This window comes from Cryptomeria japonica, chromosome 3 (genome assembly GCF_030272615.1).
Source record: "Cryptomeria japonica chromosome 3, Sugi_1.0, whole genome shotgun sequence".
Taxonomy (NCBI): domain Eukaryota; kingdom Viridiplantae; phylum Streptophyta; class Pinopsida; order Cupressales; family Cupressaceae; genus Cryptomeria; species Cryptomeria japonica.
This window is the reverse complement of record NC_081407.1, coordinates 320,695,696-320,713,504: the sequence shown is the minus strand read 5'-3', so window position 1 is coordinate 320,713,504 and position 17,809 is coordinate 320,695,696.

Here is a 17,809-nt window from a genome sequence, read left to right as displayed (position 1 = left end):
AATTTACCGACTGGCTCCTTGCTCAGTAAAATAGAATAGTATCAAACCTTTACTCATTCTATTGCATGAAATCTTTTTTCCTTCTTATTTAGTCTTCGAATACACATATATAGAGTATCAAAACAACCAAAATAACATAATCTCATCACTATCCAACTCGGTAAGAGTTGCCCATTGAATAACTTATTACTCCCCTTCATTTTCACATTCTTTCTGTATCACTTACCGATATCTTTATACTCGTCAAAACATACTCTTTAAGATATGGCAACATCATACTGAATCAGAAAATCAATTACTTGACATCAATGACAAAATAATATTATTAAGACAGTAATCATCCTTTATCAATTATATCATCAATCTCCAACAACCTTCTCAATATCCTCATACCAACAAACTTATTGTAATGCCAACATATTTTTATTCAATTCTTGAGATTTAATTGATTTAATTGCTTTTATGAGATTTCTCAATTTATTAGATTTTCAAAATATCTCAAGTTGATTTCTTTTCCTTTTTCCAAATTAATTCATTTTTGATGATTTAATGATAAATTGATTAATTAATTAAATATGCTAGGATATTTAATTAAATAAATAAGATAACTGATTAAAGAGATTTTGATGATTTATTTGAAAAGATTAATTTTTCCATGTGACATTAATGATTTAGGAATTAATTTAGGTGCTCAAGATTGATTCAATTGCCTTTAGTTAGGACCTTGCTGATGTAGTCGAGATTAGGGGCCAATGGTTTAGATGACCATTTTTAGGGTATTACATTAGGTGACATGATATATTTGTAATGTATACCATGATGCAGATGACTAGAAAAAAGTCACAATGATACATTCCAGATATCGGACATGGACATGACTGAGCGTGGATGTCTCAAATAGAGATGAACGATATCAAATTGTTCAAAATTATGAATATGATATGGAAAAATATTTGAAGGCCCATCACACACTAACAACTCAATGCCTTGTTGGCAATATGAAAGAATTGATTATGTGTTGCATTGATATTTTGTCATTGATGTCAACACCAGCTGTTATGGTTGGTTACTGGCAGACAAGTTTTGGTTACTGGTAGAAGATCTTGTGTTACCGGTATGGGTTTAAGGTTTAACCGACAGAGATTTTATTGAGAATCTTTGGCAAGATGCATAAGTGGTGTTGGTGCAGCTTCTATATGGAATTCAGGATGTAGAAGGTGATCCTTGATCGTGCCTTGAATGATGGGAGACATCATTTTGGCATGGTGGACCCAGATTAGGTCTAGTAGCTATCTAGGTTATGGACCGATATCATGTTAACATGTTCTCTACACATTACCGGGATGATTTATGGATTGGTTATTGTTGTTTTGATCTTAAGCTGACATGGAATATCATTGTAATATGGATGTATGTAATGATCTTATTGTAATATCTTTTAGGTGGCCGACCTAATTGGTTTAGGCCTTAGGTTTTGTATAAATTGATGTAATATATCATTGTAGATCATGGGTATGGGAATGAAATATATGATTGTGGTCGTGGAATGAAATATCATATGAGAAGGAGATTGGGTCGATCATAGGTGATCGAATTGGGTTTAAGTAAGAGATCAAAGGCCTCCGATATTGAGCTTAACTGAGACTGTAATCAGGCATGGTAGATGCTATCTCTGGTAGTTCATTCTTCTGGATTGTTGTCCAATTATCTTGAGGTGGTTATAACCTCTTTGTAGTCAGTGAGACTCTTTTGTAATGAGCAATATTCTCTAGGCAGTGTGCCTTCTTGCATGTGCAGACCCCTTATTGTATCACATACTTTCTGCAGAAGTATCATCTGACTGTGAGTAGGCTTCCCATCGTGGTTTTCCCTTTAGTGGGTTTTCCACGTACAAATCATGGTGTTATGTGGTATGGTTGCATTGTGGTAATTCTCTATTTCATTCTTAAGTTTTATTGCTTATCAGTATTTGTTTCTGTTATTTTGATATTCATGTTTATGTGCTTCGATTAAAGGTTATAAAGTGGTTTGATTAATATAATCTATTGACAACTGATTCACCCCCTCCCCCCTCCCAATTGTCCACCTATTATCCTAACAAGTCTCATTGCAACCCTTACTCCAAATGATGTAGATTAAGACATTACAACTTACCTTTGTCAATATTTTGATCTCTTCTCACAGTCACCTATTCCACCCACTGAATGGCCAGTTCAAATCCCTTATCCACACATTCGTGCACAACAAGGATTGTGAAGAATTCTCATATTGTTGACCAACTCTTTCTATGTCCAAAACCCTATGATGATCATCTCTTTCCCATGCGATCATCTTTCTATTCTAAATTATTCAAGGTGAATTGGGAATCATGGCAAACCAACTATCAGAATAGGTTTTTTTTAGAAAACTATGGATTGCAAGTTCATCAAAGATCCACTACCATATAATGGAAGCAAACTCTTCAAAGAGTAGTCAATGAACATATTCCATAATGGATTTTTTCCAAAGTATACATTCAGCCTCATCGTGGTCCAACTGGGTTGCATTCTAATCTGCCTTGCTAACTATACAGTCAACAAATTCTTTGGAAGGAAGCCATTTCAGCTACACCGCCACATCTACTTGACCCAGAATGTTTCAACCACAAATCCCTACTAGACTAAGTTTGTGCATGTACCTCTAAACCTCTATTATCTAAGTTTCCAATAAATAATACATTTCCACACACATATGACCATAAAAGATATCATTTTACATAGGATACCATACTTCTACTTTTCAAGCATTACCTGTCATCTTACACTATCTTGTCATCCACTCCTTACTTGCACAACGGTGCCATGTCAAGCATCAAAGTTAATATCATTCAATAGGCCCTAACTTAAAACATCACTTGGTTAGTTGGTTCCATCTCAATGTAACCCATGTTGTACTATATGTATGTTTGCAGGTTACATTTAAAATAATAGAAATACTCCATACATACTGTACAATTCATATTGATCTATATATTTGTCATGGAAATACAACTAACATGCAATTTATTACTATTCTCTGTAAATGAGGAAGGGAAATAAGATGACTACCCATGGTGCAAAGAAGAGAGCATCAACAAGGTTTCCATCACATAAAAGAGGTGTGAAGTTCCCAATTTAGCCATAGACCTCACCTCCTAATGTGCCAAAGAAGATCCTATACCCCATCACAAGAGGATCAGGAACTAGAACCTGTCCTGCCACCCATAGTGGATGTTACTGATCCTTCAACTAGAAGGAATTTTACAAGGCCATAGAAGTTGTTGTTGGCTTCTGCCATGGAGGGTGCAATCTATGATGTAGAGGAAAATGACATGTCTATCAGGGGAGCATCAAAGAAGTGGGGAATCCCAGCTATGATAGTGACAAAATGGTTGGGTGGTCTAACAACGGCATTGAAGAAAAGTCCCCCAACCATCCTCATTGTTGAAGAGGAAGAAGAAATTGTTGGGTGGTGCCAACAAATGGCAGTAGTTGGTCATGGCCTCAAGATCCTAAACTTGAAGGCAACTATGGTGCAGATTTATAAGGGTAGACCTAACCCTTTCAAGGATGGAATGCCCAAGAAGTCATGGTGGGATATTTTTGATTCCCAACATCTAGAAGTCACCTTGCGGATAATTGAAGGCCTTGACAAAGATAGGGTACTCACTCCGAGACCTATTATTTGGAACTATGATAAAACTAGGGCTATGGGGGGTAGGAATGGTGCTATGAGGGTGCTCACTAGGAGAGGAAGTCACAATGTCTCATACGTAATCCCGAAGAGCCAAGAATGGATTACAATTTTATGTTGTGTGAATGCTTATGGGAAAAGCATCCTAGGATTCTAATTGTTCAAAGGGAAGAAGAACCTATAAACTTACATCGCCAAATGCAAGTTGGGTGCTTGCATGGTAGCACATAAATATGCATGGATGATGAAGGAACTATTTCTTACTTGGCTACACCACTTTGTGTGATCTAATCCAGGGGGTGTATCGTCCACCAACAGGCATTTTGTTGGAATTTGCATGAAGATTGCATTGATGAACTATTATGTTGTCATTGATGTCAATTATAACCGGTAATGATGTTTTAATGATGTTGTTTTGCAACCGGTAGGTGAGCTAGTGAAGGAAACCAGTATACTTGATAGTGAAATTGCAATTTGTAGTTCAGTGTTTAAACTAGTTTTTTCTGAGTTTGACTTGAGAGATTGTTTTTGAGATTGGTGAAAGTTTAGTCAATTTTCTATCTACTAATTCACCCCCCCTCTCATTAGTTATCCGGATCCTTATTGAATCATCATACCATCAATTGGTATTGGAGCATTTCAGGTCCTCTAGTGTCTAAGCATAACAACTTGAGGTAAAGATCTTGAAGAACATGATGAAGAAAGAAGGTCTAAAGTTTAATAGGGAACACAACAGAATATAAAGTGATAGAATGAAAATCTATATCAAGAGTCTAGGAAGTCAATATTGGTAACATGTTGTTACTCAATATGTTGCACCTAGTGGAACTATGTCTAATGATCAAAAGAAAGAGCAACAAGAAAATAATCAAGCATTGGAGGCCATTATCAGTTCTTTATCTAATTCAGATTATGTTGATGTCCATGGTCTGGAGACTGCTTATGAGTTATTGAAGAAACTTGAGGAAGTCTATAGCGGTGATGAGCATGTGAAGATTGCCAAAGAAGAGAGTCTGAGAGGTAAATTTCATGACATGCAGATGGTTGAAGGTGAGAATATTCAATAGTATGGTTAGAGGATCAAGGAGATAGTTGGTGAGATCAAGAGTGTTGGTGGTAAAGTGGAGGATTCCATAGTGGTTAGTAAGGTGTTGAGAACCCCTCTACCGGTCTACGCTATCTGAGTTGCATCCATTCAGGAGCTAAAGGCTATTGATAAAACTAAGGTAACTCTTGACTCCATCATTGGTAAGCTTACTGCATTTGAATTAAATGGCTATGATGGTAGTGGTTAGAAATCCGAATATGCATTTAGAGCTTCAGTTTCCAACCCACCTATGAGGAAAGGCAGAGATGTTAGCCATAGTTACGAGTCTAGATCTAGTAGAGAAGTTGATGATGAAGACAGTTTGATCAAGCTTGAAGCATTGTTGGCCAAGCGGTTACCCAAAGGTACCAAAAAGTATAGAGGTAAATTACCTTTGAAATGTTTTGCATGTAACAAAATTGGACACATTGCAGCTAACTGTCCTAATGGTGACAATGAGCATAAGTGTGAGAAGTACAAGAAATACAAAGTAAAAGGCAAAAGAGATTGTCTCATTGTAGTTGATGGTGTTATCACTGATGAGGAATATGAGGGAGATGATAATGAAGATATTATCTTTGTTGCCATTAAAGAGGAGACATCTGATCAAAAGGAATTAGTTTCTCACATAAATAGTTCTGATGATTGAATCATAGATAGTTGTTGTTCACACCACATGACTGGTGACCGAAGTAAATTTCTTACTTCGAAGGAATTTTATGGAGGAGTTGTGAGATTTGGAAATGACTCACCCTACATGGTAAACGGAAAGGGAATGATTTCTCTTAATGGAAAGAGTAGTGTAGGTGATGTCTACTGGGTTGAAGGATTAAAGCATAATCTTTTCAGTGTATCTCAACTCAATGAAAGAGGTTATCCATTGGAATTCAAGAATGGAATGTGAAAAATCTATGGGAGAAAAGGTGAACTTATTGCAATCGACAAGTAGACAAAAGGTAACCTGTTTCACCTGAATCCTAAAGTCTATAACTGTTTAATTGCTAACGTAGATGATAGTTGGATTTGGCATCAGAGATTTTGTCATATAAATTTTGATAACATTGTTAAGGTCAATAAGTCCAAGTCGGTAAGAGGTTTGCCTCAGTTGGACAAACTGATGAATGCTCTATGTAAGGAATGTTAGTTAGGAAAGATGACATCCTCAGCTTTTAAGATAAAATCCTTCTCAGCAGAACATTTATTAGATTTGGTTCATACAAACCTCTATGGACCAATAAGACTAAAAGTATTCAAGGTGAGAGATATTTTATGATTTGAACTGATGATTTCTCAAGAATGATGTGGCTCACATTCTTGAAGGATAAAAAAAAATCCTTTAGTAAGTTCAAGGCATTCAGGGCCTTAGCTGAAAAGGAAAGTGGTAAGAAGATAAAGTGTCTAAGGACTGATCAAGGAGGTGAATTTACTTAAGAGTAATTCACTAGATATTGTGAAGATAATGGAATTAAGAGGCAACTTTCTACACTAAGGACACCACAAAAAAATGGTATTGCAAAGAGGAACAATCGGTCAATTGTTGAAGCTTCTAGAATGATGCTTATACAAGGAGGAGTAGCAAAAACTTTCTAGAGAGAAGCTGTTAGCACAACTGTCTACACTTTGAACCAGATATTGGTAAAGAGAGGTAAGGATAAAACTCCTTATGAATAATGGTATGGTAGATCACCTAATGTTAGTTATTTTAAGATTTTTGGCAGTAAGTGTTTTATCAAGAGAGGTGACTATGTTAGTAAGTTTGAGGCTAAGATTGATGAAGGCATATTTCTTGGTTACTCCACCAAGAGTAAGGCCTACAAATGTTACAACAATCGGACATAGATAATAATTGAAAGTGTTGATGTTTGAGTGGACGAGTGTCCTGAAGTTTCAAGAGAAACTAGTAAGGAAAAGAAGGAAGATGAACCTTGCATTCTAATTTTGGAACTAGAACCAGTGAAGCTAGAAGTTGGTGAAGTGAATGTTGTAGATCAGATTATTGGAGATAGAGTATTAACCATCAGAAGAATTAGAGAGAATTATTGCATGATCTCCACTATTGAGCCTAGAACTGCTAAGGAAGAATTTGGAGACGATCATTGGATTAAAGCTATGGAAGAAGAGATTGACCAGATTGAGAAGAACAATACATGGACCCTAGTACCCAGACTGGTGAATAAAAATGTGATAGGTACTAAATGGGTATTTAGGAATAAACTGAATGAAGATGGATTAGTAGTCAGAAATAAAGCTAGATTGGTATCCAAAGGTTATGCATAGGAGGAAGGAGAAGACTATGGTGAGACATTTACACCAGTTTCTATATTGGAAGGTGTTAGGACTCTACTTGCATTTGTAGCATATAAGGGATTCAAAGTATATCAGATGGATGTGAAGTCAACATTTCTAAATGGAATACTAGAAGAAGTATATATTGAGCATCCTGATGGTTATGCTTTGACTGATGCAAAGGATATGGTGTGCAAACTTCACAAGGCACTATATGGTTTGAAGCAAGCATCAAGAGCATGGTATGAAAGGCTACATTTACACCTGATGAAGATAGGTTTTCATAGAAGCAATGAAGATAGCAATATATATCTCAAATTTGAAGGAGATAAGATACTAGTGAGTGAAGTGTTTGTGGATGATATCATATTTGGAGGCAATGATGACATGAGTGATGACTTTGCAAATGAGATGAAAAGTGAATTTGAAATGTCTCTAGTAGGAGAGATAAAATTCTTCATAGGTTTGCAAATTCAGCAGATGAAGAGTGGTATTTTTATAACAAAGTCTAAGTATGTGAAAGAGGTATTGAAGACATTCAGAATGAGTGACTGTAAACTAGTTGGGACACCAATGGTTATAGGTTGTAAACTGTCTAAGGAGGATGATCTCGCATCTATTGATGAAAAAGAGTATAGATGAATGATAGGGAAACTGCATTATGTTGTTCATAGCAGACTAGATATTGCTCATGTAGCTAGTTTAGTTGCCAGATTTCAGAAGAATCCAAAGGAGACACACTTGATAGCAACCAAAAGGATATTCAACTATTTGAAAGGCACTATTAACTATGGATTATGGTATCCATATGCAGGTAACTTTGATTTGAAGGTTTATATAGATGCAGATTGGGCAGGTAATGTTGATGATAGGAAGAGAACAACCGGTGGTGCATTCTTTCTTGGAGGAAGACTTGTATCATGGAGCAACAAGAAGCAGAGTTGTATATCACAGTCCACTATTGAAGCTGAATATGTTGCAGCATATATGAATTGTACCCATGCAATCTGGATGAAACACATTCTGGAAGGATTCAAGCTAAAGATCACATAACCAGTAAAGATTTTATGTGACAACACCAGTGCAATAAATATTTCAAAGAACCCAGTGTTGCATGCTAGAACCAAGCATATTGAGTTAAAATATCATTTCTTGAGAGAGAAAGTACAGAGTAAAGATGTGTTATTGGAGCATGTATCTACCAAGGAGCAGCTAGCAGATATATTTACTAAATATCTGCCTAAGACTACTTTTGAGTATCTTAGAGGTCAACTAGGGGTTGTGCCCCTACATGAGGTCAATTGAGAAGATGTGGAATATATCAGTCTCAGAGCTAATTGAAGAATCTTGAAGCAGGATTGGTGTAGAGTGGAGTTATTCCACAGGGGGAGCATCAAGTTGCAGATTGTTGATGCAAAATAATGAAATATGACACTGCATGTTTTACTTTCACTTTGGAATTGTTGTCAAAGGGGGAGAAGAACTATATGATTATAGGGAGAAGAAATATATGATTAACAGAGAGAGGATCAATAACCAATTACCAGTTGAAGACATGGAGACTCAGTTAAAGGAGAATACATGGTAAAATGTAAACCAAGATTCCTATACACAATCATAACAATCAAGAGTATTGATACTTGTATTGCCATCTGTAGACGTATAAAAATGACCATATTCCTAAATGAATATTTAATGTTCATTTTATTCTCATTCCTCTATTTAGTTAAATCTAATATAATTAAATCATCCACATTCCTCTATTTAAATTAAATAAATTATTCATTTTATTTATTTAAATTCACTTAAGCCTTTCATATCATTTAATTGAATAAATCATTTTCTTAATTAAATCCTTTCTCTCTACTTTTTAATTAAATTTACATTTAATTAAATAGTTCACCCCAAATCAATAAATCTAATTTATTTAATCATCCACTTGCAACCAAATTGAAATACAACAATTTATTTTAATTAAATCCTATTATCCCTCACCCACTTGCATTTTCCTACATCTCCCACTTGCCTCCTAACCCTCTTTCTAGATTCTTCTAGAACCCATCTAAACCTAATCAATTAGTCTAAATCCTTCAATTATCCCATTTCCCTAAATTTGAGGAGGTCACTTCTCAAATTTGGAGTAAAGTCTTCCAAAGGCATTAAAGCCTTTATGCCTTCAACAAGCTAGCTTGTTGAATACCCCCAAATTTGGAAGGACTCTTACAAATTTCTCTCCAAAGTCTTTCAAACCATTAATGGTTAACTAACCCTTTGTGGAATGGTTAGAGACTTTTTGCCTAGCTCAACCCCCATCTAACCCAGGGGTCGCATCAAGCATTCATTGCTTTGACCATGGTTATCCCTTTAACCCTTGCACAAGAGTTTACCCTTTGGGTAAAAGCTTTATCCAATGGATAACCTTAACCTAACCTTAACCCTTACCTCCTAAGGTAACCATAAGGTCTTCTCAAGCATTTAATGCTTCTTACATCTACTCTCAAGCAGTCTTATGTTGACAATTATCACCATTTCATTGGTGAGAATTGTAAACATGGATTGATAACTTTCAATCCCGACCCTTGATAAGATCATCCAATCTTGACCATCCATTGCCCCGTTTCTCCTATAAATAGAGCCCTCATCCCTCCATTTGTAGGATCCAAGTCTTTAGCATCATACTTATACTCAATTTTAGCAAGCATCTAGCCTCTCTTTGCAATAGAAACAAATCTAATAATCCTTTTAGAAGCATTTCTATCATCTTAGATTAAAATCATATAACTAGTATATCATGTTAGGATAGTATTTTTACTAACCTTGTCATCTTATCATCTAGTTAAGTTCATTTGTTAGAATCATGCATAGATAGGATGCATTCATACTAAATTTGATCTAAAGCATCCCTCATTCTTGCATTTGTCATCCCTAAGTCACTTTGCTCAGTGATCTGAGAGAAAAGGCATTAGCTTGAGGGATCTTGTGAGATGGAGAACCATGGAACACCCCTTGGGAAGTTGAGCTATTCCTCATAGCTCCATAATTTGCACCAAGAGTCCAATGGGTGTGTGGGCAAGTCTTTGAATAATTTTCATTATTTCAGTTTCATTGAATTTCTTTTCCCGTATACATTTCTAGTGCCCACCATGGGGCATAACCTCATTAATCAGATCAATTTTTGAATATGACCAACTTTGCAGGTATGCAGGAAATGAGAATCGGTGCATAGGGAACCTGTCTTAGTGCATCCGGTTAATACTTCAGCTCAGTCGGTGTACTGTTTAATGCATTGGACTCATCTCTTAGCGCGTAGGAACCCTTCTTTAGTGCATAGACTTTTAAAAAATTTCCTGTAGCTTTCAACATCATAATTTAATAGTCCAGCGCATCTGGAAAACAGTTCAGGGCATCGGGTGTTTTTGATAGCGCATCACAGGTTTTTTGTAGCGCATACAATGCATTCTGTAGTGCATCACAGATAGAAAGCAGGAAATAATTTGTAATAGAAACCTCAAAATTATACTTGTGGAAGTCCACGAACCATCTTTTTTGCTAACTAATTAACTGATTTTCTGCAGGTTACTAATAGTTTGATTGCAGGTTTGGAGTCTATTTTATTTAAGCTAGAATTAAAGTAGTTTAAATTTTACTAGCTTTGCTAAGTTAGTTAAGATTAAAATCTCTTTCATTCCTTGTCAAACTAAAATTGGACTCACATTTCATTTTGGGCACCTAAAAAGAACAACAACAGGAATATTTCTTGCTTTCTTAGGAGAAAATTTTCATTTTGGGCCTCTAAAAAGAACCAACAAAATATTATTTTGCAAAAGAGCTTTAAAAAGAACCTCACCATCCTTTGGTGTTTAAAAGGATAAATTTTAAAATTTTTGCAAGGTAAAAGAACCTCACTTGTCAAGTTTTATTCAAAGTAAAAGAGGGAAATTCTTCCCCTTTGTTGATTTCTTTTGTTGACCAAAGTTGAAATCTTTGCTTTGTTGACCAGGTTTCTTTTCACTAGATTAGATAATCACTGATTTGGGGAAATAAAATAAACACCATGTTTTTATAGAGCAATATCTCCATATAGAATTTAACAAATCATTGCGATAAAAGGATAAAAAGAACACTTGTGTGCCTTGCTTCAAAAGTGGAAGGTATATGCTCTCCCCTTAACTGGATGATCAAAAAGCCAAACCACTCTTACGCTTTCAATGTTTTTAAGCATTTAAATCCTTTTGCAGGCTTTCCCTCCCAAGGAGTTAACAACTCTTAAAGCCATTCTTTGGCCGGTGTGAGGAGAATGACCTAAGTGGGGAATGACTTTGATGCCAAGTGTTCCAACCCACTATAATTAAAAGTGGAAGGTGATGAAATTCCTTTTCAATGGTTGCGTGCAATGATTAGCCTTCCCCTAGTATCTTTACGATACATAAAGCCTTTGTTCTAAAGGTTGGGAAGCCTCCTAAGGGAGTTTATCACTAACAACCGAACATGAAGCCTGATTACAAACCATAGCATTAGAAACTTTGAGCCGAGTCAGTATCCAGACATTTGCAATATCATAGTGCAAGGGTGGGGAAGAATCTGCCCGCAAGATCACTCACCATATATCTCCCAAGATAACTACTCAATTGTGAAGTAATTCACTTTGAGTTAATTTCTAGTAAAAGGCAAAAAAATGGGCACCCCCTAGGGGGTGACAAGGCCATTTGAGCTGATGGAGTATCGAGACTAGTGAGCTATGGTATTGTCGATGACCCTTGAATAAAGAGTCTGACCGAATTGTATTTTTTGTATCCAAACCTGTCAAAACATTGGGGATTTGAACACATCCTCATAGAATATACACTCTTTGTTTAGACTAAGAAAAATGGTTATCTCTTTCATGTTGTGTTTTCATTTCATACTTCAAAAAATCATCCATCACAGTTGAGAAAAAAATTCAAAAATCACAGAAAACCACCAAGGCAAAACAACCAAGGCAGTTTAGCGCGTAAGAGCAACATCTTAGCACTTTGGAACCATCATTTAGCACGTGAATGTATTTATCACCCTTTAACACTTTCCTCTACTTTTCTCCAATTGCTCTCTTCTAGGCAGTTGATGAGCTTGTTTCCATGTCATTTAAGATAATGTCTGCTTGCTTTCTTTTATGAAATTTTCTTGCACATGACTCTTCAGCTTGTATGTTCTGCTTCCGTATAGATATAAATTTTAATTCATGCTCAGATAATAATTAAATAAAATAAGCATTTGTAAAGAAAAGATTTAGTCATTCGATGTTACATATTATCTGACGGAAAGATCCTAGACAATTCTTGGAGAAAGGAAACATCACTGATAAATTTTTTTGCAAATAACACTAAATCAAATAAATTAAAAATGTTTCATGTAATTTTTAAAAGTAGAACTCATTCAATGCTTTCATGCACCGATGGTAAAGCCATCTGACCCACACCATTATCCATAATAGAACAAATCAATATAATAGGCTATTATAAAGAATATATACAAAAATATGAAAGAACATTAAATTACCATTACAAACCCATAAACCATTAAATAGTGAAAATAGATATAAATTTGTAAATGTCTCCCTAGAAACACCACAACCATAACCAAAACAAAAAAAATTCTTACCCGCAAAAACTAAGTAGTTGGTGAGTTGCAAGTCTACAACATCCCTCAGATAATCGAACCATTTCTTAATTTTGTTCTTCTGATTAGTCAATGGATTTAGTTGCATATACAATTTTTCTATTTGAAGCCTTCCATTTCCCTATATTTGAGACAATAAAATTCTTGTGAGTAGAATGGTGAAGTTTATCACCCAAACAAATCATATGCAAGGGAGACAATCACTTAAGGTCCATCTGATCTTGAGACATTGATGCCCACTTTAGCATGTCACATCCTAAATTGACAAGACTCCTGATTGGGACCCAAAATATGACCCCTCATTTCTTGCCTCATGTGTGAGAAAAAATTCAAACACTTTATGTATGATTAGGTATCATGTTCAATTTTAAGCATTTTTAGATCAGATCTAAAGGGATCATTTTAAAGAGGGAGGAAGAGATCTTTTCGTAAAGATGTCTACCTCCAAAAATAGAGGAGATATTTAATAAAGATATCATCTTTCAAATTAAGAAATGGGTAGGAGATTAAGAATACAAACCTTCCATATTGCACACTTCAAGGTATATTCAAACCTATTTGACCTAGGAAAGCCCCCATCAACAAACCTATTTTCGTCATTTTGTGTGTAGGAAATTGATTCAGGAGCTACGTGTGAAGAATTTGGCAAAGTAAATGATGAGAATCAAACTCAAATTTTATCTATCTTGAAAGCCTTTTATCCTGATGGCATTAAATTAAAGTTCTTTCTCTATTTTCTGGTGATCTTTGGAGCAGAGGTTGCTTTGCATTGACCTGGGATACATTTAACTTGTGCTGTATCTGCGGAAATATGTATCATAGGTCAATGCAATGCAACCTCTGCTCCACCAATATCAGATAGAAGAAAAAGTACTTTAATTTAATGCCATCAAGATAAAATGATTTCAAGACATATATTAGGTATAAAAGGAAGCCTATCCTGTCATTTGAAGGGGTCTACCTACAATTCAAGTGATCTCTTAATTATAAAATCAATTCAATTCCAAGTGAACAAGCAATCAAGCATTGAAGGAGAATTCAAGTTGGTGCAGGTGCACTTGGAAGACCAAAGGACTCAATGAAGCCATTAAAGACTTTTGAAGGTCTTAGGAGTGAAGAGCCAATCAATTATGATGTCTTAAGGTTCATTATGGCCTTTAATGATGAAAATTGTAATAAGTTTGTAATTTGTCATAAAGGGCATGGTAAGGACCTTAGGACCAATAAAAATATGTAATAGGAATTTATGGCTTAGGGAATCTACAAGAGTTTAGGCAAGTTCAATAAATCATTTCATGACCTTGTGTGTCAGCAATTAAGAGTTTTTGATCAAATGGTTGATGTAATTCTTTGTACAACAGAGAATGCTGGTGTACGGACTAGGAGAAGCAATAACAACAAATTTTTGTTTTCTTGAAATTTTTTGGTGTTTTGTCTTATGGTAACTTTGTCTTGAGTGTGTATTTGAATTCCTAATGCATTGAAGAGACCTTGAACATCTTATTTGCAGGGAAGATGCACTGATAATCCATTTGTCTCATACTTTAGACTAGTTGCATTGACTATTCTAATAGATTTGTGCAATTTGGCATTTGATTTGGTTGATTTACAATGAGAATGATCATTCCATGAATGTAAAAGGCCTAATATTCATGGGATGGCACTCCTCTAACATGTACAATAAATTACTAATAGGTTGATGTGCAGATTGGGTGGAGAATCGGGGTGATCACCAAAACAGATAATGTAAGAGTGGAGAAATTGCTTGCTAAGGAGTAGCAGTAGAAAATCCGCCTTAAGGAGGGGCACATTTTATGATTGACAGTGTTTAGACATTTCAAATGAAAGGTGAATCCATCATCATTTGGATGGTATAGTGTTTGGAAGAGGGGTATATGAGAAACCCTACTTTTAAGGGTTTGTGAGAGGCTAAATAAGGGATAGTAGATTCTGTGTACCATCCTAATCCAAAAAGCATTCATTTTGTCTACATCCGATATTCATTGCTAAAATCAGTTTAAAGTGTATTCATTTAGGGACCTTTCATAAAATATTCTCAACTTACACATCATAAAAGGATCTTAAAATATTCATTGTTTATAATGATAAGAGTTTGGTTGTTCCATACACCTTCCTTTACTATTTTAAAAATATCATCGACCAAAATATTGTGCAGTAGTAGTATGGAGTGCATTTCATCTATTATATGCCCAAATATTTCATCATACTACTTTCTTTTCAAAGGCGATTAATCGATTGCATTTTTTGAGTAATGCATTCCAAATAGATACAGTTGCATACCATTTATCTGTCTTGAAAGCCTTTTATCCTGATGGCATTAAATTAAAGTTCTTTCTCTATTTTCTGGTGATCTCTAGAGTAGAGGTTGCTTTGCATTGACCTGGGATACATTTAACTTGTGTTGTATCTACGGAAATATGTATCCTAGGTTGATGCAATGCAACCTCTGCTCCACCAATATCGGATAGAAGAGAAAGTACTTTAATTTAAAGCAATCAGGATAAAATGCTTTCAAGACATATATTAGGTATAAAAGGAAGCCTACCCTATCATTTGAAGGGGTTTACCTACAATTCAAGTGATCTCTTAGTTATAAAATCAATTCAATTCCAAGTGAACAAGCAATCAAACATTCATCAAGAATTGAAGGAGAATTCAAGTTAAAGCACACCATTTTGCATGACATCCTAAAACCTTGTGTGAGGATTCAAGAAAGATTCATCAAGGTATCATGTTCAATTTTAAGCATTTTGAGATTAGATCTAAAGGGATCATTTCAAAGAGGGAGGAAGAGATCTTTTCCTAAAGATGTCTACCTCCAAAAATAGATGAGATATTCAATAAAGATATCATCTTTTATATTTAAAAAATGGGTAGGAGATTAAGAATACAAACCTTCCATATTGCACACTTCAAGGTATATTCAAACCTATTTGACCTAGGAAAGCCCCCATCAACAAAACTATTTTTGTCATTTTGTGTGTAGGAAATTGATTCAGGAGTTACGTGTGAAGAATTTGGCAAAGTAAATGATGACAGTCAAACTCAAATTTTGATGGCATGAAAAGAAGAAGAGTAGGCCAGTTCCATACACCTTCCTTTACTATTTTAAAAATATCATCGACCAAAATATTGTGTAGCAATAGTATGGAGTGCATTTCATCTATTTTATGCCCAAATATTTCATCGATTTATATATAACTTAACAAACCACCCGATACTTAATCGACGTGTCTATCATATGCAAGACAACTGATACTAATCGGTATGTATTAGTTAAGCCCGATAACAATCAATGTTCACAGTTAATATATTAACTGATATTAATCGGAGTGCATTGGTTAAGCCCGATAACAATCGGTGTTCATAGTTAATATGTTAATCGATATTAATCAGAGTGCACTGGTTTTAATGTAAACCAATACCAATCGGTATTCTTTGCTATGAGATTTACAACCGATGATTATTGGTAGTTAAGCATTGATTGAACTTTTCAAGTATGGTTGAATATATACAAATTTAAGAATGATCATCGATCAAATGAAGTAACAATAGCTTGAATTCTTCATCATAGTTTATCGTTAGGATAGATGATTGACTGAGATACTTCATTTATCTCTCATTCAATCATTTATCTTATTGAGGCTATCATGCATTAACAAGATAGAGGGACCTTATATCAAATTAAGGAAGGCATGAGAGTGATATATGTATTAGTGTAATTTTTATACTTTTTGAATATTTATCCTTGGTTACATTCAGACCAAATTACAAGTTACATTCAATATAGCACCACAAGTTACATCACCCAATTAGGGTTAGACCAAATTACAAGTTACATTTATCTAGCTGTATCTACCTTCTTAGGTTATGCAAATGGAGATTATATTAGGTTATGTATCTACTTTCTTGCTCTGTAATTCTCATTATTTTTAATAAATTTTTATCCCTTTGATGAAAAAAAAGGAGGTTGATGATAAATATCTATGTTGTCTATTAGTTGATTCCCATGACAATAAGTGGTTAATGCTAATACAAAGTAACACTAACATGAAACTTTGATGACAATCTAATACACATCACTATTGAACTTACCCCTATCTCATATAACCCTATGTTGGCTAGGCCCCACCATAATTGGAAGATCCTAATTACTACTGTCCTAAACCTTGCATTGACCATCACAATTTCATAGTGAGTTGAGTTAATTAGTCCATTAGCGAGATTGGGAAAGAGTTTGGTATTGAGTTAGGTGTTGGTGGAATGTTTAAGGAGGTACACTATCATCATAATTAATGTTTAAGAATGCCTATCTTGATAGCCCTATACTCTCTCATACCTAAAATATCCTTGTGTCGATGATGTTCACATGTGACTACCCTATGGCCCCTACTATGCTCTAGACCTTTGTCCCTAATATTGATACTATTGGGTTTTTCTTTGTAAATCATATAGTAAGTATAAATTATACTTTGAAGGATGGGGAGGCCTATGGACACTTTAGTCCCTTCTCCAAGGTTACAAACTTCTCTCATGCCTCTTGTGTCCTCCCATGTATCTCCTTTTCCATAAGAGACTTTTCCATAGCAACCCTAAAGTCATTTGGATTGGCCATGTGTAGGAAAACTGAAATTTTGGGCTTTCCACCCCTAATGAAATAATTAACAAGTAACTTGTCTTGAATGTAATCTACAAACTACAAGAACTCCAAAAACTAACTCTCATGTTGAGCTACTATGAAACCTTATTATGCAAATTGTGAAACTCATCTATGCATCTCTGTCAAAAATATTTTGAAATAGAACACACTTTGAAGCACTCCAAAATGGTATCTGGAGAGGTTTTCCAATGTGTGTTGGTGCATTTTATCCTCCCAGTACCACAAGGTGGAAGCAAGTCCTCTCAAAAATTGCATTGAAAATTATGCCTTTAGGTTGCTCACATATAGATGCAACCCAAAGCATAAGTCCAAGCTAAGTAACCAAGACTTATCCTCAACCTCATTTGTGGATCTTAAAAATGTAGAGGATTGGAGATGAAGCAACTCTC